The 18,024-nt window shown below is 42.7% G+C and overlaps 1 protein-coding gene across 1 annotated transcript in view; it reads right to left on the bottom strand.

The window, feature by feature from the left end:
• The window catches only part of POU6F2 (POU class 6 homeobox 2), a 956,699-nt gene that overhangs the window by 308,367 nt on the left and 630,308 nt on the right, over positions 1 to 18,024 (bottom strand). The gene's annotated exons all lie outside the window — the stretch shown is intronic.

The following is an 18,024-nucleotide window of genomic DNA, read 5'->3' as shown; positions in this document are numbered from 1 at the left end:
CTCTTTCTCATAATTGGATTCACCTGTGTATGTAGGTCAGGGGTCACTGAGCTTACCAAGCCAATTTGAGTTCCAATAATTAGTTCTAAAGGTTTTGGAATCAATAAAATGACAACAGTGCCCAAATTTATGCACCTGCCTAATTTTGTTTAAACAGTTATAGCACACTTTCTGTAAATCCAATAAACTTAATTTCACTTTTCAAATATTACTGTGTGTCTCCTATATGATATTTTTAACTGACATTTTTTATCGTAACAACCAACGATTTATACAGGAAAATCATGACGATTAACAAGGTCGTATCCCACTGTATATATATAAATAACCAATGCAACGGACAACTAGAGGACAACTAGAGGAGCCCGTTTAAAGTCATTTTAGTAAAAGTATAGCTATCTGAAAAGTTTGACTGCAGATAAGTTGTACTTTGGCCAGCCCCCATAGCATAACTTAGTAGGGACCACCAATTCCCACCCCACCAAGTTTCCCAGTGTGTGTGCCTCAAGCGCTCCTAGGAATGTGGAATACAAAGCATGAAGTCTGAGATTTCTGACAAATTTACTGCCTCCTTTCACATAATATATTATAAAACTGGCTGCCTGCTCAGTGCATAGAAATGTATACAGTTAACATGAACTGCAATGGAAACTGTTAAAACTCTTTGTACTAAGCTCCCCTTAGTTGTGGCTGCATAAAAATGCAGTGTTTTACATGTTGGGAACAGACTTAGAAGGACTTCAGCATGGGCTCCCCTCCCCCTGGTACCCAAAGAAGTTGCGTGGTCTGCCTCTATGGAAGGTCCTTGCCAAAATATTGAAATCACTGAAAATCTAAATGTAAAAATTTCAGAACCATTTAAAGGCACTACTAAAATCAGTAATGGAGTAGCTAGGAGATTGTGAATATGAGGACACACTGGTGAGCACTCTGTATTGAGTGGAATCATGTGCTCGGATAGTGCTGGAGCTGTTCAATAGTGATGAGCGGCAGGGGTCATATTCGAATTTGCGATATTTCGCTAATATTTTGTAGAATATTCGTTGAAAATTCACGATTTTTTTTACTCTAAAAATCGGCAAGGTAATGACTGTGTAATATGCAAATTTTCGTAATTCGATTTTTCGTATTCGAATTTTTTTTGCAAATTTTTCAACTTACAATTATTATACAAAGAAGATTATAGCACTATATTAGCTAAATTGCTCTATATTTGATTTTTTTTGAATATTCGCTATATTGCTATAACTTAGTTTTTTCGAATATTTGTAATATTCTAAAACAAGAATATATAGCAATATAGCGAATATTCGAAAAAAACGAATATAGAGCAAAATTCGCAAACACTACTACTCCTAAAGTCAAGTATATTGCAGCCTTCTTATTGGCCCACAAGCTAGAAGCAGGGAGGGATCATGTGTACTGATTAAAAAAAAAAAATAATCGAATAAAAAAAATATATATTAAAAAAAAGGGGATTTTTTTTTCGAATATTCGAAATTCTGAATATATATAACTATATTCGAAATATTCGCGAATTTTCGAAGTACCTATATTCGCGATAAAAATTTGAAATTTGAATATTCGTGATCAACACTACTGTTCAATACAGATTTTAGAAAAACAGCTGGGTCAATTCCATTTAATTCATCTACCAGGTAACAATTCATTTTGCATTACGCAATATTTGTGTATTTATGTTATATGCTACTGCAACTTGATGCTTTTTTTCCCTCTTGAAAATGTAAACTGTGTAGAGATGAATTTCTTAGAGGCTTTTAAAAATGCAATATCCTGATATTCCCACACAGTTTCGTTTTTTTTTATTTTTTATGGCTACTTGTGGATGGGGATCTGAAAAACTCTCACTGACCATGGAGCAATTCTACCATGTCTGAACATGCAAAGTGCCCTTCCTTACCTTTCATCTCTGCTTGTGATATACCAAGATGAGTGGCGCAAGATGACGGGCATTGAAAAAAAATATAATTTTAAAATACTATGCCAGAAACGTATATGCTATATTTGTCTGTGTGTGACCACCCAGTGGTTGTAATGAATATAGCAACCTGTCAAAGGTTTTACAGGCATGGCACATATTTTGATATTAATATTTAATTATTATTAATTAATAATATTAATATTATATCATGAGAAACTGAAGACTTCTAAAAGTATTTTCCAAGTTACTTTCATTACAGGTTAACCACAGGCATGTTGCCAAAATAATAATAGAAAAAATTAACTCACCTTCCCACGACCCCTCTGATCCTTCGCCACATCTCGGTCCTCTCTGCCATATTGCAGCATTGACATCCTGTATACCGCTGCAGCCAATCACTGGTCTCAGTGGTCTCACATAGCTGAGGACAGTGATTGGCTTTTAGCAGTATACGGGATGTCACAGACAGCGATGTAGTGTGGGCGGTCCAGGGGTGTGGTTGCCCCAGGATGGTGTGCTCCAGGCCTGAAGCCAATGCGGCAGTAGAACGGTGCAAGAGAATGAGATAACATCACCGTGACCTCCTGGCCTCCCACCCATCTTCTACATTATCTGTACTCAGTGATTTATCACTGTGTTATCTGTGGTCTTACATAGGACTGCAGGTGACATCTACTACATTATCTGTAAAAGGGGGCATGTCTTCATGTTGGGGGGCGCAATACTTGGCTTGTCCTATGTGCTAGTAACCCACACTATGCCACTGGTCACAGCTGCAGAAAAAAACAACATGTCACCGCTGCAGGTCAACTGATTACAGTGGGTTGAAAAGGTGAGTTAAAGTTTCATTATTTTAACCACATCCCTGTGGTTGGCCCGTAATACGCATACCTTGTAGGAACCCTTCAATAACATTCATTTAAAGTTAAGAGTAGAGACATTGTTTACCCAAATGGTAAGGTGAGGGCCATCTTCTGAGCCGTGCTCCCCAGCTTCGGGCACCAATCAATCTTCCTCTCTTTTTTTTATAATCAGGCTAGCTCAAAGTTTTCTACATATGTGAAGGAGGCAAGGGGGTATTACCTTTTATGTAGGAGCAGGTTTGGCAGTACTTCTTAATGTTTTAATGTTTCTTTTTTATATATTTTGCTAATACAGAAATAAAAAAAGAACATGCAGCTGTAGCAGTTCTCAACGCGAGTGTAATATCATGTCTCACTGTGATATCTTGGCACAAAAGCAATTGAAATCAATTGAAAAGGTCAATTGATCTTGCCATTGTTTATTTAAAAATCAAGATGAGGATTGCTGCATCTGTAATTAATACATCACCATACCCAGCACAACCCCCACCCCTAAGTGGAAGAAGAAATGAGGGAGAGGAGGTGCACAGAGAGCAATCAGTATCACACATGTTAGGGTATGCTAAATTGCTTTGTGAGCTATCTGATGAGCTTCAACAATACCCACTAAACCAGCATTATGTGTGCACTAAGCTACTGCAATGAGAAACATAGATTTACAGACTTGCTTCAAAATGACCAAGCGCCCAAAGTGTTGTTTTACACGGTTGAAAGTTACCTTATTCAATTTTTTTTTAAATCCGTCCCTCCTCAAGCATTTAGAATCGAGTAGTAGATGTACATTAAAGGGGTTGTCTAATCATGGACAATGGGGGCATATCGCTAGGATATGCAACCATTGTCTTATAGGTGCGGATCCCACACCTATATGGAGAACAGAGCCACGCAAGGTGGTGGCTGGAGTACTCTGGTCTGGCCACCACCAAGCCGGCTCCCCATAGCAGTGAATGGGAGTGTACCGCATATGCGCGGACCCCGCTTCCATTCATTTCTATGAGGCCGATGGAAATAGCTGAGCCAGCGCTTGGCTATTTTCACCGGCTTCATAGAAAATGAATAGAGGACGGCTGCGCATGCGCAGTGCGCCCTCCTTCACTTGCTCCGTTCTCGATATAGGTGCAGATCCCAGCAGTGGGACCCACACCTATAAGACAATGGGGGCATATCCTAGCGATATGCCCCCATTGTCTAGGATTCCATGATGAGACAACCCCTTTAAATCTAGTGCAACCAGACATTTTGCATGTAACCTATATATGTTGGATCTTGGATTTTTCCACAGCTTACGGAAATGTAACACTTTCTGAGGAATGGTCTTCGTAGTGTGATGTTTGTCCTTACGCTGGTGACATGTTCTGCTGCCCACACAGCTAAGGGCTGAGGATCAGGCAAATTATTGTGACTGAATGTTCATACAAGGGCTAGTTCCTGATAACTCGCCTGTGTAAAGGTGCTGCCAATCATCGGGCCATGTGAAAGGTCCTTTAATTGAGGGATGATCAACCTGTATTTTGTCAATCAGTGCCTGTATTGACCTGGCATTGGTCCTTGTAATAGGATCCTTATAATGATGTGCAAACCACTCTGCCTACTTCTGCCCCCTCAAGGAATCAACGAGAGAGAGAGAAAACTTGCAGCTGCATCCCCCTCTTCCTAGTCTTCCTTATACTGTTTTACGCTGATGGATTTTTTTGGGACTGAGGAAGTTTCAGAACATTTCCAAAGATCTACCAGGAATTAGCAGCAGAGTATTAGAAGGACACAACATTTGCATATTATCCATAAAAACATAAATGATAAAATAATTTGATTTGATGATCCAATTAACTCCTCTGCCAACACTGAAAATATTTAGCTGGAGTTGAGAGGACTTTTATCTATACTGTTAATATAGAGTAAGAGAACTAAAGATAAAACAAATATCTAGCAAGATACATTATAGATCTAATACTGATTTGCAGACTGTTCATGTGGTTCAAGAAAACAGTAAATTGCTGAAATTGCATGTCACCCAAAACCTTGTGCTCTTTACGTTTTTGACATCAATGCCTATGATGAAGATGTGGTAAATTCTATTAAAAGTAACATTTCCACATTGTGTTTCAGGATAATAAATTGATAGGCTGCAGTTACAATAATCAATAGTTTTATCTTCTCCGGCATGTTTTGTTTCTGTCCAGTATTTCTTCTGGGTAATCAGCCTCTTTTGATGAAGTGATTACTAGGTAATGCTATCAATGAGCTATCAGGATTAAATAAGTCACACAAATCCCTCAGCTTTTGGTGCAATTTCTGTGAAAAATGAATATGTTCTCGTCGGTTCTGCCACAAGCACTGGACATTATCACAGACTGTTTGGAAAAAAAAAGATTGATTTCAGTTGAATATAGCAGTTATAATGGTGAAGTTATTTCCACCCTCTTGCAGCAGTAGGTGCTTAACCATCTCATTGACTGTTCAGATATGGGACTGGGAGAACGCAGGGCTGTCAAGTGTTACTCATTAAGTAAAGAGACTGTCAATCCCACTATTAATCATTATCTATACCTGTAATGTCATATTCCATACTACAAGTCTGTTTTTTCTCAATAGTGATACCACAGAGTATTGCAGCACCAAAGAGCAGACACATGGTAGTACATCTACACAGGTCATCAATAATTTAATAGACAGAAAAATATGTAGTGCTGTTGACAGAGTGAAAGGGTAACACTTGGTATATGGTCATATAAAGAAGCATTCTCTTGGTCCATTAAAATGTAAGCAACAACAATTTTATGTTCTGGTTACAATAATTATATATCATGGATCTAAAAAAAATATCCAACTCAAATCTCAAGCTGAATCAGGGTTGCCAACCTATTTTATTTTATTTTTTTAAACGTATCCAAAATCCATCAACCAACAGTCTTCTACAGACATTGCAAAGCCATAATAAAATATAATATGTCCAAAGACAGGGTCAGATTGGAGTTTCTTTGGCCTACCAAATTATTCTGAGGGTCCAACTCCCATATCATCAATAAAGTCTAATAGGTTTTCATTCCAAGAAATAGAACTTGGTAGCAAGTTATTGTCTCCAAAAGCAGGTCCAAATGTCTTTTTTTCCCTTGGACCTTTGGTGCCCTCTATGATCCGCTGGTACTCTGGTGGTCCAGTCCAACACTGTCTTCAGTCCAGAATAATGATGTAAAAAATCAGCATTTAATGTTAACTGTAAAATAATTATGTTTACCTTCACAATAACATTCAGTAGGAAAATCACTGCTTGTCGACAGCACATCACCCTCTGTAAACAGGCAGATGTAGTCGACAGTAATGAAAGTGTATGTGTCAGGAATTTACTCAGCCATGTTCCTGTGTATAGCTGGTCCAAGAAGTTTATCATGTCGGCCAGCCAAAAACTGGCTGCTCAACTTATCAGTCAATAAGGATGCTGGGTCCATCATCTGTCTGGCTCAGTGTTCAATCTCAGAGCTAGGCAGGGAATTTAAGTCAAGCCCTTACTGCTTGTCAGTACCTATGATATTTGTTTTCCTGGGTCCTCTTTGTTTTGTGTGTTCAGAACAGTGTTACATTTCTGTTGGACCTTCCTGTGTAGTGACCTTGGCTTGTTTCAGGATTTACCCCTTGTCTACTGATTAGGTCTCTACTGATTCTATTGGCTTTGTCTCCTTGGCTTATTTCTGAGTTAACCCCTTTTCTACTGATTAGGCTTTTTCGTATTCTCCTGGCTTTGACGCCTTAGATTGTTTCTGGATTTACAATTTGCCTTCTGCTTCTAGTGAATCCCCTAGCTTAGACTCTGGTTTGTTTTACTCTACTACTAATCATTGGCATCTCATAGGTCTGCTACCTGTGAGTTTACTACTGTTTTCTGCCACCTTACTCCACAGATGTAACTTGGGTCCTTCACAGCCAAGTCAATCACTGTGGGATCTGGAGAACACCTAGGGGTAGCCTTAGATCTATTAAGTGGAGTGAAGGAAAATTGGTAAATATTTTGAATCATAATATCTTGAGAGGGTATAGCACTGCACCGACCTCAATGTCCCAGGGCACTCCCAGTCCACAATACACCTGAACAACAAACAACACGGGCCACTTTCAGTTTCATATGTATTTTAATTCATTCCCATACTATATTCTTCAATCCATAACTTGCATCATACATCTTAAAACCAATATTCCATAAAAATCCATAGAAAGTGCAAAGACGAAAAAGGATATATTATGGCATTGAATTGAAATACATATGAAACCAAAAGTGGCCCAAGTTGTTTGTTGTTGAAGACTTCTGGTAGCAACACTGATTGATTTCAACCTTTAGCTGCAGTCCAAAGGGATACATTAGGTTGCATGCAATCTTATAGACTTCAGCTGACACCCAATGGTTAAAATCATTTAGTAGCACTGCAAAAAGTCTCTGTGAATCCCTGGTCTAAGGGCTACTGCATATAACCATATTATGACTCCATAAAAACCACTGTACCTCTTTATCCTTTCCGTTTCATTGGATGCCATATTATAGAGGCATTCTCACTTAAGATTGTAGCTACAGGAGATCTCTGTTATAAGAAGTCATGCACTCATATGGTCAGGCACCATATGGTACACAGAAGCCTATGGCTCGGTAGTATGAAACAGGAGGGACTTTCTTCCATACAGATGCCATGTACAGGGGTCTGCCATAGACATGAGGGCTTTTATCTTCTTGCCAAAGGGGGTCATGAAAACTTAACAATAGTTCTCTAAGTACTTTAAAGATTAAATAAACAAAAAACAATGTGCATTATACAGTATATATATTTAGAAGGATAACAATGATGTAGTCTTAGGACCTTGAACCACTATATAATAATATTAATAATAATAATAATAATAATAATAATAATTTCCTGAATTAAACTGCTGCATTCCCAAGCAGAACAGTGATCTTATCATCATCATCATCAGTTACGTCTTCTCCTGCTTAGACTCTTCCTCCTCCTTGTCCTCCTCTCAATCATGATACATCAATTACAGAATGTGTTGCCATGAGAAAATTATTCTCAATTAGATTGTGAGCAAACTGAACTCCCACTTGGCCAAATTGTTGGTGGTGAAGTTGCTATCGTACCACTTGTTCTGCTAAATTTGGTGAAGTTCCGCAACTTCACCCAAATTTAATTCTGTTCTATAGTATTACTACTTCTGGCCAGCTGTCCGTAAAAATTGTCTCATTTTAAATATGTCATTCTGCGCACATGAGGCAGCGTCTCCAGATCCAGTGGGAAAATAGAACTTGCTGGCAAGTCTGTCCTCCCTCTTCCAGTCTTCTGTGTGGAAGTCAGGCCGCATACAAAACCAGTACAATGTCCTTGTCATCATCCTCATCATTTTCTTTTCTCTTGCTGAGACTTATCTTCCTCAGCTCTGTTATCAGTCATCGATAATGGAATGTGTGCCCAAAAAACAACGCATTTAGCAATCCAGTTATGAGTAAGCTGAACTTTCATCTGGCTAAGTTGCTGGCGGTGCAGTTGCTGCTGTACCACTTAGTTATGGTAATTGTATTTCAGTTCCACACCTTCCAAAAAAGGTAATTCTTATCTACAATGTAATTTTTCTCTATGCCATCAGCTACAGTTTTTACCATATCTCACCCACTGGCCTTTTGGCTAGGTGTTCATAGTGGTGCAGCTCTGCGACTACCCCAAAATGTAATTCTTCTCAAAAATGTACTTCTTCTGTACGCCATTAGTTGGGCTTTCTTCCAGGCAGTCATCCGTGAAATTGGTATCGTCAACCACAAAATCTAATTCTTAAGTGTGTCATCAGTTGTATTGTTTCCATGCAGGCATCCATAAAACAATTCTTGTCAACATGGAAATGTCGTGCATTTTCACGCAAAATTTATTTCTGCTGTATGATAATCGTACTTCTGTCTAGCTGTCCATTTAAAAAAAAATGTTTAAAATTGTCTCATTATCTAAGTGATTGTGGCCTTTTCATGGCATATACTGTGTTCCCTGACCCCATAACTTCTGGGCAGGCAGATTGAAACGGTGGCCAGAACTGCAGCAGGTGGTGTCGTCTTCCACCAGTATACAAAACATCACTTTTGCCAAAAATCAGGCATGAGGATTTTCACACACCACCTGTTGAGGCTGAATAGATCTGCCATGGCTGATTGTGGCTATTGATTGCCAGGCCCATCACACCACTGCTGTTGTCTGCATACCATCATATTTCATACCATATGACTGCTTTTTCTGTCGCCACCACTTCTGTCGCCACCACTGCAGCTGCTACTCCCCACTGCTAATCCCCGTACTGCCATTTCCAATACCCCTACACTACTCCCCCAACCAGCCACACACACCTGTACTTGCTGCCTTGTCTGTTCCAAGCTGTGTTACTATTGCTGCCCCTATTACACCAACACATATAATCCGTTACACATCCACACTGTATTGCTGCTGCTCCCAAATAAAAGGGCGATTTTTTTTCCAGGCTTGTTCAACTTCAGAACAAATCACTGTTTCGCCTGATAATTAACACATGTGTGTGTATAGATATAGTCAGGCTTTCTTCCCCTGTTAATGCATAACTTTTGGACACAATATATTTATATAGCTATATAGTTCAGTGTCACTCATCACTGATATTATTTTCTATTGCTGACATAGCATTACAAAGTATAAAGTTGATATTTAGAAAAATAGCAAAAATTATTTATTTTTTTAAAAAAAGAGGGAATGACAAGATCTAGAAAATCTGGATTCTAGGAGACCTTAGAGTGTCTTATACCAATTTTCAGGCAAATCAAAACACTGATTTGGGCAGTATCGATTTGGCAACTAATCAAATTTTTTGAAACATTTTATGAATCAGACAAACATTTCAGGAAGTTCACTCATCTCTATTACACACTTTTTTTTTACTTTCTCTGCCACGCATTTATGACAATTGTGCACCAAAATAATGGTGCACGTTTTTAAAAAGAGGATTTTGGGGCACCTTAAACATTGGTGATTCATAAATTGAACAACAATCACTAAGTAGAAATTGCAAGAGATAAAGAAATGATAAAAAAATCTAACAATGGAAAACTATCGACCAGTGGTTTGCAACCTGTGGTGGGACTTATGAGATTTTTTCTGTCTCTTAAAATGATTCTCAACTAGTGTTGAGCGAACAGTTCGAGCATAGTTCGGGTCCGTACCGAATTTTGGGGTGTTCGTGACACGGACCCGAACCCGAACTTTTTCGTAAAAGTTCGGGTTCGGGTTCGTCGTTCGGCATGTATTTTGGCGCATTTTGAAAGGCTGCAAAGCAGCCAATCAACATGCATCATACTACTTGCCCTAAGATGCCATCGCAGCCATGCCTACTATTGGCAAGGCTGTGATTGGCCAAGTGCAGCATGTGACTCAGCCTCTTATAAGCTTGTGCGCACGTCGGGACGTGCTCACTCCCGATGTGAATAGAACAGGGTTAGACGCAGCTGATGCTAGGGCGAGAATAGGCAGGGATAATTGAATAACTGGAAGCAAATTTCTCTCCTCCACCTGTGATTCATCTGAACAACTGCAGCTGAGCTGCTTTTTTGATAGGGATTGGCTATTTTTAGAGTGGCCAGAGTGATTTTTCCATCCACATGTACCCGGGCTGACCGCCGGCCGCCATTTTGCGACTTGTAGTGCTGCAGCAGAAGCTGCCACAGTGTGCATTCCAAAGCTCCAAACAAGTCAGACATCTACACCTGGGATTCAGACCAATAGCGATTTAGCAGCACAGTCCAAGGCTATTTTTTTTAAAGGTTGTGCAGACCATTTTGTGGCACATGTTACTGGGCTGATAGGCGGCGGCTATCTTGGGACTAGTGCTGCAGCACAATCTCTCCCAACGTCCATTAATCACTTGTAATAGTGGTCTGTGCCATAGAAATCCTACATCAGGGACTTGGGTGTGCTTGTGTCACCCCTACTAATACCAGTCCACCTGTAATCCATACAGTGAAAAGCCATAAAGTATTCCAGTGAGGGAATTTTTTTTTTATTTAAAAAAGGCCAAGTTAGTTTATCTGGCGTTCAATATACTAGATACAGTTAGGCCTGCGTTTCATACATCTGGAATTAGCAAACTAATGTGCTGGGGTTGGGAAAACATATATGTACCCATACTAGAATCTGTCAAAGAAAGCGGTACTCACATATAACAGTCATTCCATCTGTAATCCATACAGTCAAAAGACTGAAAGTATTCCAGTGAGGGAATTTTTTTTATTTAAAAAAGGCCAAGTTAGTTTATCTGGCGTTCAATATACTAGATACAGTTAGGCCTGCGTTTCATACATCTGGAATTAGCAAACTAATGTGCTGGGGTTGGGAAAACATATATGTACCCATACTAGAATCTGTCAAAGAAAGCGGTACTCACATATAACAGTCATTCCATCTGTAATCCATACAGTCAAAAGACTGAAAGTATTCCAGTGAGGGAATTTTTTTTTTATTTAAAAAAGGCCAAGTTAGTTTATCTGGCGTTCAATATACTAGATACAGTTAGGCCTGCGTTTCATACATCTGGAATTAGCAAACTAATGTGCTGGGGTTGGGAAAACATATATGTACCCATACTAGAATCTGTCAAAGAAAGCGGTACTCACATATAACAGTCATTCCATCTGTAATCCATACAGTCAAAAGACTGAAAGTATTCCAGTGAGGGAATTTTTTTTATTTAAAAAAGGCCAAGTTAGTTTATCTGGCGTTCAATATACTAGATACAGTTAGGCCTGCGTTTCATACATCTGGAATTAGCAAACTAATGTGCTGGGGTTGGGAAAACATATATGTACCCATACTAGAATCTGTCAAAGAAAGCGGTACTCACATATAACAGTCATTCCATCTGTAATCCATACAGTCAAAAGACTGAAAGTATTCCAGTGAGGGAATTTTTTTTATTTAAAAAAGGCCAAGTTAGTTTATCTGGCGTTCAATATACTAGATACAGTTAGGCCTGCGTTTCATACATCTGGAATTAGCAAACTAATTTGCTGGGGTTGGGAAAACATATATGTACCCATACTAGAATCTGTCAAAGAAAGCGGTACTCACATATAACAGTCATTCCATCTGTAATCCATACAGTCAAAAGACTGAAAGTATTCCAGTGAGGGAATTTTTTTTATTTAAAAAAGGCCAAGTTAGTTTATCTGGCGTTCAATATACTAGATACAGTTAGGCCTGCGTTTCATACATCTGGAATTAGCAAACTAATGTGCTGGGGTTGGGAAAACATATATGTACCCATACTAGAATCTGTCAAAGAAAGCGGTACTCACATATAACAGTCATTCCATCTGTAATCCATACAGTCAAAAGACTAAAGTATTCCAGTGAGGGAATTTTTTTTATTTAAAAAAGGCCAAGTTAGTTTATCTGGCGTTCAATATACTAGATACAGTTAGGCCTGCGTTTCATACATCTGGAATTAGCAAACTAATGTGCTGGGGTTGGGAAAACATATATGTACCCATACTAGAATCTGTCAAAGAAAGCGGTACTCACATATAACAGTCATTCCATCTGTAATCCATACAGTCAAAAGACTGAAAGTATTCCAGTGAGGGAATTTTTTTTATTTAAAAAAGGCCAAGTTAGTTTATCTGGCGTTCAATATACTAGATACAGTTAGGCCTGCGTTTCATACATCTGGAATTAGCAAACTAATTTGCTGGGGTTGGGAAAACATATATGTACCCATACTAGAATCTGTCAAAGAAAGCGGTACTCACATATAACAGTCATTCCATCTGTAATCCATACAGTCAAAAGACTGAAAGTATTCCAGTGAGGGAATTTTTTTTTTATTTAAAAAAGGCCAAGTTAGTTTATCTGGCGTTCAATATACTAGATACAGTTAGGCCTGCGTTTCATACATCTGGAATTAGCAAACTAATTTGCTGGGGTTGGGAAAACATATATGTACCCATACTAGAATCTGTCAAAGAAAGCGGTACTCACATATAACAGTCATTCCATCTGTAATCCATACAGTCAAAAGACTGAAAGTATTCCAGTGAGGGAATTTTTTTTATTTAAAAAAGGCCAAGTTAGTTTATCTGGCGTTCAATATACTAGATACAGTTAGGCCTGCGTTTCATACATCTGGAATTAGCAAACTAATGTGCTGGGGTTGGGAAAACATATATGTACCCATACTAGAATCTGTCAAAGAAAGCGGTACTCACATATAACAGTCATTCCATCTGTAATCCATACAGTCAAAAGACTGAAAGTATTCCAGTGAGGGAATTTTTTTTATTTAAAAAAGGCCAAGTTAGTTTATCTGGCGTTCAATATACTAGATACAGTTAGGCCTGCGTTTCATACATCTGGAATTAGCAAACTAATTTGCTGGGGTTGGGAAAACATATATGTACCCATACTAGAATCTGTCAAAGAAAGCGGTACTCACATATAACAGTCATTCCATCTGTAATCCATACAGTCAAAAGACTGAAAGTATTCCAGTGAGGGAATTTTTTTTATTTAAAAAAGGCCAAGTTAGTTTATCTGGCGTTCAATATACTAGATACAGTTAGGCCTGTGTTTCATACATCTGGAATTAGCAAACTAATGTGCTGGGGTTGGGAAAACATATATGTACCCATACTAGAATCTGTCAAAGAAAGCGGTACTCACATATAACAGTCATTCCATCTGTAATCCATACAGTCAAAAGACTGAAAGTATTCCAGTGAGGGGATTTTGCTTATAAAAAATAATATATTTCATTGTGGTGCGAGTTGAATCGCAACAATGAAGAAAAATACTATTAAGGGACGCGGTCGTGGTGGTGTCCGTGGAGCCTCTGTTGCTGGTAGAGGACGTGGCCGTTCGGCCCCAGGCGCACACAGTAGGGAACGAACTCCCTCAACTAGCCGGCAGAATGTACCGCAATATCTCGTGGGGCACAATGCCGCTCTTAGGATGGTAAGGCCTGAGCAGGTACAGGCATTAATCGATTGGGTGGCCGACAGTGCTTCCAGCACGTTCACCACATGGTCTTCCACCCAGTCTTCTGCGGAAAGCGCACAGGTGGCACCTGAAAACCAAGCCCATCAGTCTGTCACATCACCCCCAAGCATATCAGGGAAACGGTCTGAGCCACAAGTTATGCAGCAGTCTCTTCTTCTGTTTGAAGACTCTGCTTCCAGGGTTTCCCAGGGGCGTCCACCTAGCCCTTCCCCAGTGGAGGAAGACATACCATGCACTGACGCACAACCACTTATGTCTCCAGATGAAGAGGACATGGGAATACCACCACAGCAGAGTCACCGACTCTCTGATGATGACGAAACACAGGTGCCCACTGCCGCGTCTTTTTGCAGTGTGCAGACTGAACAGGAGGAGGTCAGGGAGGGAGACTGGGTGGAAGACGATGCAGAGGACGATGAGGTCTTAGACCCCACATGGACTGAAGGTCGTGGCGATGACTTTCACAGTTCAGAGGAAGAGGTAGTGGTGAGACCGAGACAACAGCGAAGCCAAAGAGGGAGCAGGCGGCCAAAGCAGACGAGCCGCCGCCCCCAGAGTTCGCCTGCTACTGGACATCGCCAACAGGGACCCAGCCCCACAAAGGCAGCTTCAAAGAGTTCCCTGGCATGGCACTTCTTTAAACAATGTCCTACCGACAAGACCCGAGTGACTTGCACGCTCTGCCATCAGAGCCTGAGGCGAGGCATTAACGTTCTGAACCTCAGCACAACCTGCATGACCAGGCATCTACATGCAAAGCATGAACTGCAGTGGGGTACACACCTTAAAAACCAGGCACTCGCTGAGGCTCCCCCTGCTCCCTCTACCGCTGCTGCCTCGGCTTCCGCCTCGAGAGGAATGTTGCCACCTGCCGAGCAGCAAACAGAGGATGTGCCACCGACACCACCACCACCGCCACCGTCAACTAGCGTCTCCACTATATCACACAGCAGCGTTCAGCTCTCAATATCTCAAACCTTAGAGAGGAAGCGCAAATTCCCCCCGAGTCATCCTCGAGCCCTTGGCCTGAACGCCAGCATTTCTAAACTGCTGGCCTTTGAAATGCTGTCATTCCGGCTGGGGGACACAGACAGCTTCAAAAAGCTGATGGCCATGGCTGTCCCGCAGTATGTGGTTCCCAGCCGCCACTACTTCTCCAAGACAGCCGTGCCTTCCCTGCACATGCAAGTGTCCGATAAAATCAAGTGTGCACTGCGCAACGCCATTTGTGGCAAGGTCCACCTAACCACAGATACGTGGACCAGTAAGCACGGCCAGGGACGCTATATCTCACTAACTGCACACTGGATGAATGTAGTGGCGGCTGGGCCCCCGGCGGACAGTTCCTTGGCGCACGTCCTTCCGCCCCCTAGGATCGCAGGGCATCATTCTCTGCCTCCTGTAGCCTCCTCCTCCTACTCGGCTTCCTCCTCCACTGCTTCCACCAGCTCATCCGGTCAGCCACACACCTTCACCACCAACTTCAGCACAGCCCGGGGTAAACGTCAGCAGGCCATTCTGAAACTCATATGTTTGGGGGACAGGCCCCACACCGCACAGGAGTTGTGGCGGGGTATTGAACAACAGACCGACGAGTGGTTTCTGCCGGTGGGCCTCAAGCCAGGCCTGGTGGTATGCGATAATGGGCGAAATCTCGTGGCAGCTCTGGGACTAGCCGGTTTGACGCACATCCCTTGCCTGGCGCATGTGCTGAACTTGGTGGTGCAGAGGTTCATTCACCACTACCCCAACATGTCAGAGCTGCTGCATAAAGTGCGGGCCGTCTGTGCGCGCTTCCGCCGTTCACATCCTGCCGCTGCTCGCTTGTCTGCGCTACAGCGGAACTTCGGCCTTCCCGCTCACCGCCTCATATGCGACGTGCCCACCCGGTGGAACTCCACCTTGCACATGCTGGAGAGACTGTGCGAGCAGCAGCAGGCCATAGTGGAGTTTCAGCTGCAGCACGCTCGCGTCAGTCGTACTGCCGAACAGCACCACTTCACCACCAATGATTGGGCCTCCATGCGAGACCTGTGTGCCCTGCTGCGCTGTTTCGAGTACTCCACCAACATGGCCAGTGGCGATGACACTGTTATCAGCGTTACAATACCACTTCTATGTCTCCTTGAGAAAACACTTAGGGCAATGATGTTAGAGGAGGTGGCCCAGGTGGAGGAGGATGAGGGCTCATTTCTAACACTTTCGGGCCAGTCTGTTCGAAGTGGCTCAGAGGGAGGTTTGTTTAAGCAGCAGAGGACAGGTTCACAAGTCGCCAGCCAAGGCACTGTACTGGAGGACGAGGAGGATGAGGAGGTGGAGGGGGACGAGGATGACGCAAGTTCACAGCGGGGTGGCAGCCCAGGCCCATCACTGGTGCGTGGCTGGGGGGATACGGTGGACGATGACGATACGCCTCCCACAGAGGACAGCTTGTCCTTACCCATGGGTAGCCTGGCCCACATGAGCGAATATATGCTCCAATGCCTGCGCAACGACAGCAGAGTTGCCCACGTTTTAACGTGTGCAGACTACTGGGTGGCCACCCTGCTGGATCCCCGGTATAAAGACAATGTGCCCATTTTAATTCCTGAACTGGAGCGCGACCGTAAGATGCGCGAGTACAAGCGCACGCTGATAGAGGCGCTCTTGAGAGCATTCCCACATGTCACAGGGGAACAGGTGGAAGGTGAAGGCAGAGGAGTGGCAAGAGGTCGCCAACGCAGCTGTGTCACGGCCAGCTCATCTGAGGGCAGGGTTAGCATGGCAGAAATGTGGAAAAGTTTTGTCTCCACGCCACAGCTATCTGCACCGACACCTGATACGGAACGTGTTAGCAGGAGGCAGCATTTCACTAACATGGTTGAACAGTATGTCTGCACACCCCTCCACATCCTGACGGATGGTTCGGCCCCATTCAACTACTGGGTTTCGAAATTGTCCACGTGGCCAGAGTTAGCATGTTATGCCTTGGAGGTGCTTTCCTGCCCGGCGGCCAGCGTTTTATCTGAACGCGTATTCAGCACGGCAGGGGGCGTCATTACTGACAAGCGCAGCCGCCTGTCCACAGCCAACGTGGACAAGCTGACCTTCATAAAGATGAATCAGGCATGGATCCCACAGGACCTGTCCCTCCCTTGTGCAGAGTAGTCCTTATTAACTGCCTAAAACATGTCTTGTTGTGCTACGGGCCACTTCTTTATTTGATACAAATTTTATGAAACCCACAGTTGAATGAAACTCTTCTCTGTCTGGGCGCCGGGGCCTAACCAGATGAAAGTGGCCGGTTAAACTAACGGGTGACATGAAGCCATAACCTCTGCCATGCTACCTCTGTCTTCTGTCTGGGTGCTGAGGCCTAAGTCAAATAAAGCGGTCTTCTGCTGTGCTGGGGGATATGAAGCTAATCTCTGACCTCTCTCCTCTGTCTGGGTCCAAAGGCCTAAATCACTGAAAGAGGCCTTCTCCTGTGGTGTGTGATATGATGCCAGAATATGTGCTGTGGGGCCTCTCTCCTCTTCCTGGGTGCAGGGGTCAAATAAACTAAATTGTGGCCTACTCCTGTGGTGGCTGATATGATGCCAGAATATGTGCTGTGGTGCCTCTCTCCTCTTCCTGGGTGCAGGGGTCAAAGTAACTAAATGGTGGCTTCTCCTGTGGTGGCTGATATGATGCCAGAATATGTGCTGTGGGGCCTCTCTCCTCTTCCTGGGTGCAGGGGTCAAAGTAACTAAATGGTGGCTTCTCCTGTGGTGGCTGATATGATGCCAGAATATGTGCTGTGGGGCCTCTCTCCTCTTCCTGGGTGCAGGGGTCAAAGTAACTCAATGGTGGCTTCTCCTGTGGTGGTTAGTATGATGCCAGAATATGTGCTGTGGGGCCTCTCTCCTCTTCCTGGGTGCAGGGGTCAAAGTAACTCAATCGTGGCTTCTCCTGTGGTGGCTGATATGATGCCAGAATATGTGCTGTGGTGCCTCTCTCCTCTTCCTGGGTGCAGGGGTCAAAGTAACTAAATGGTGGCTTCTCCTGTGGTGGCTGATATGATGCCAGAATATGTGCTGTGGTGCCTCTCTCCTCTTCCTGGGTGCAGGGGTCAAAGTAACTAAATGGTGGCTTCTCCTGTGGTGGCTGATATGATGCCAGAATATGTGCTGTGGTGCCTCTCTCCTCTTCCTGGGAGCGGGGGTCA

The sequence above is a fragment of the Bufo bufo genome, chromosome 5 (assembly GCF_905171765.1).
Source record: "Bufo bufo chromosome 5, aBufBuf1.1, whole genome shotgun sequence".
NCBI lineage: Eukaryota > Metazoa > Chordata > Amphibia > Anura > Bufonidae > Bufo > Bufo bufo.
The sequence above is the reverse complement of the archived record's forward strand: the minus strand, read 5'-3'. Positions and strand labels throughout refer to the sequence as shown.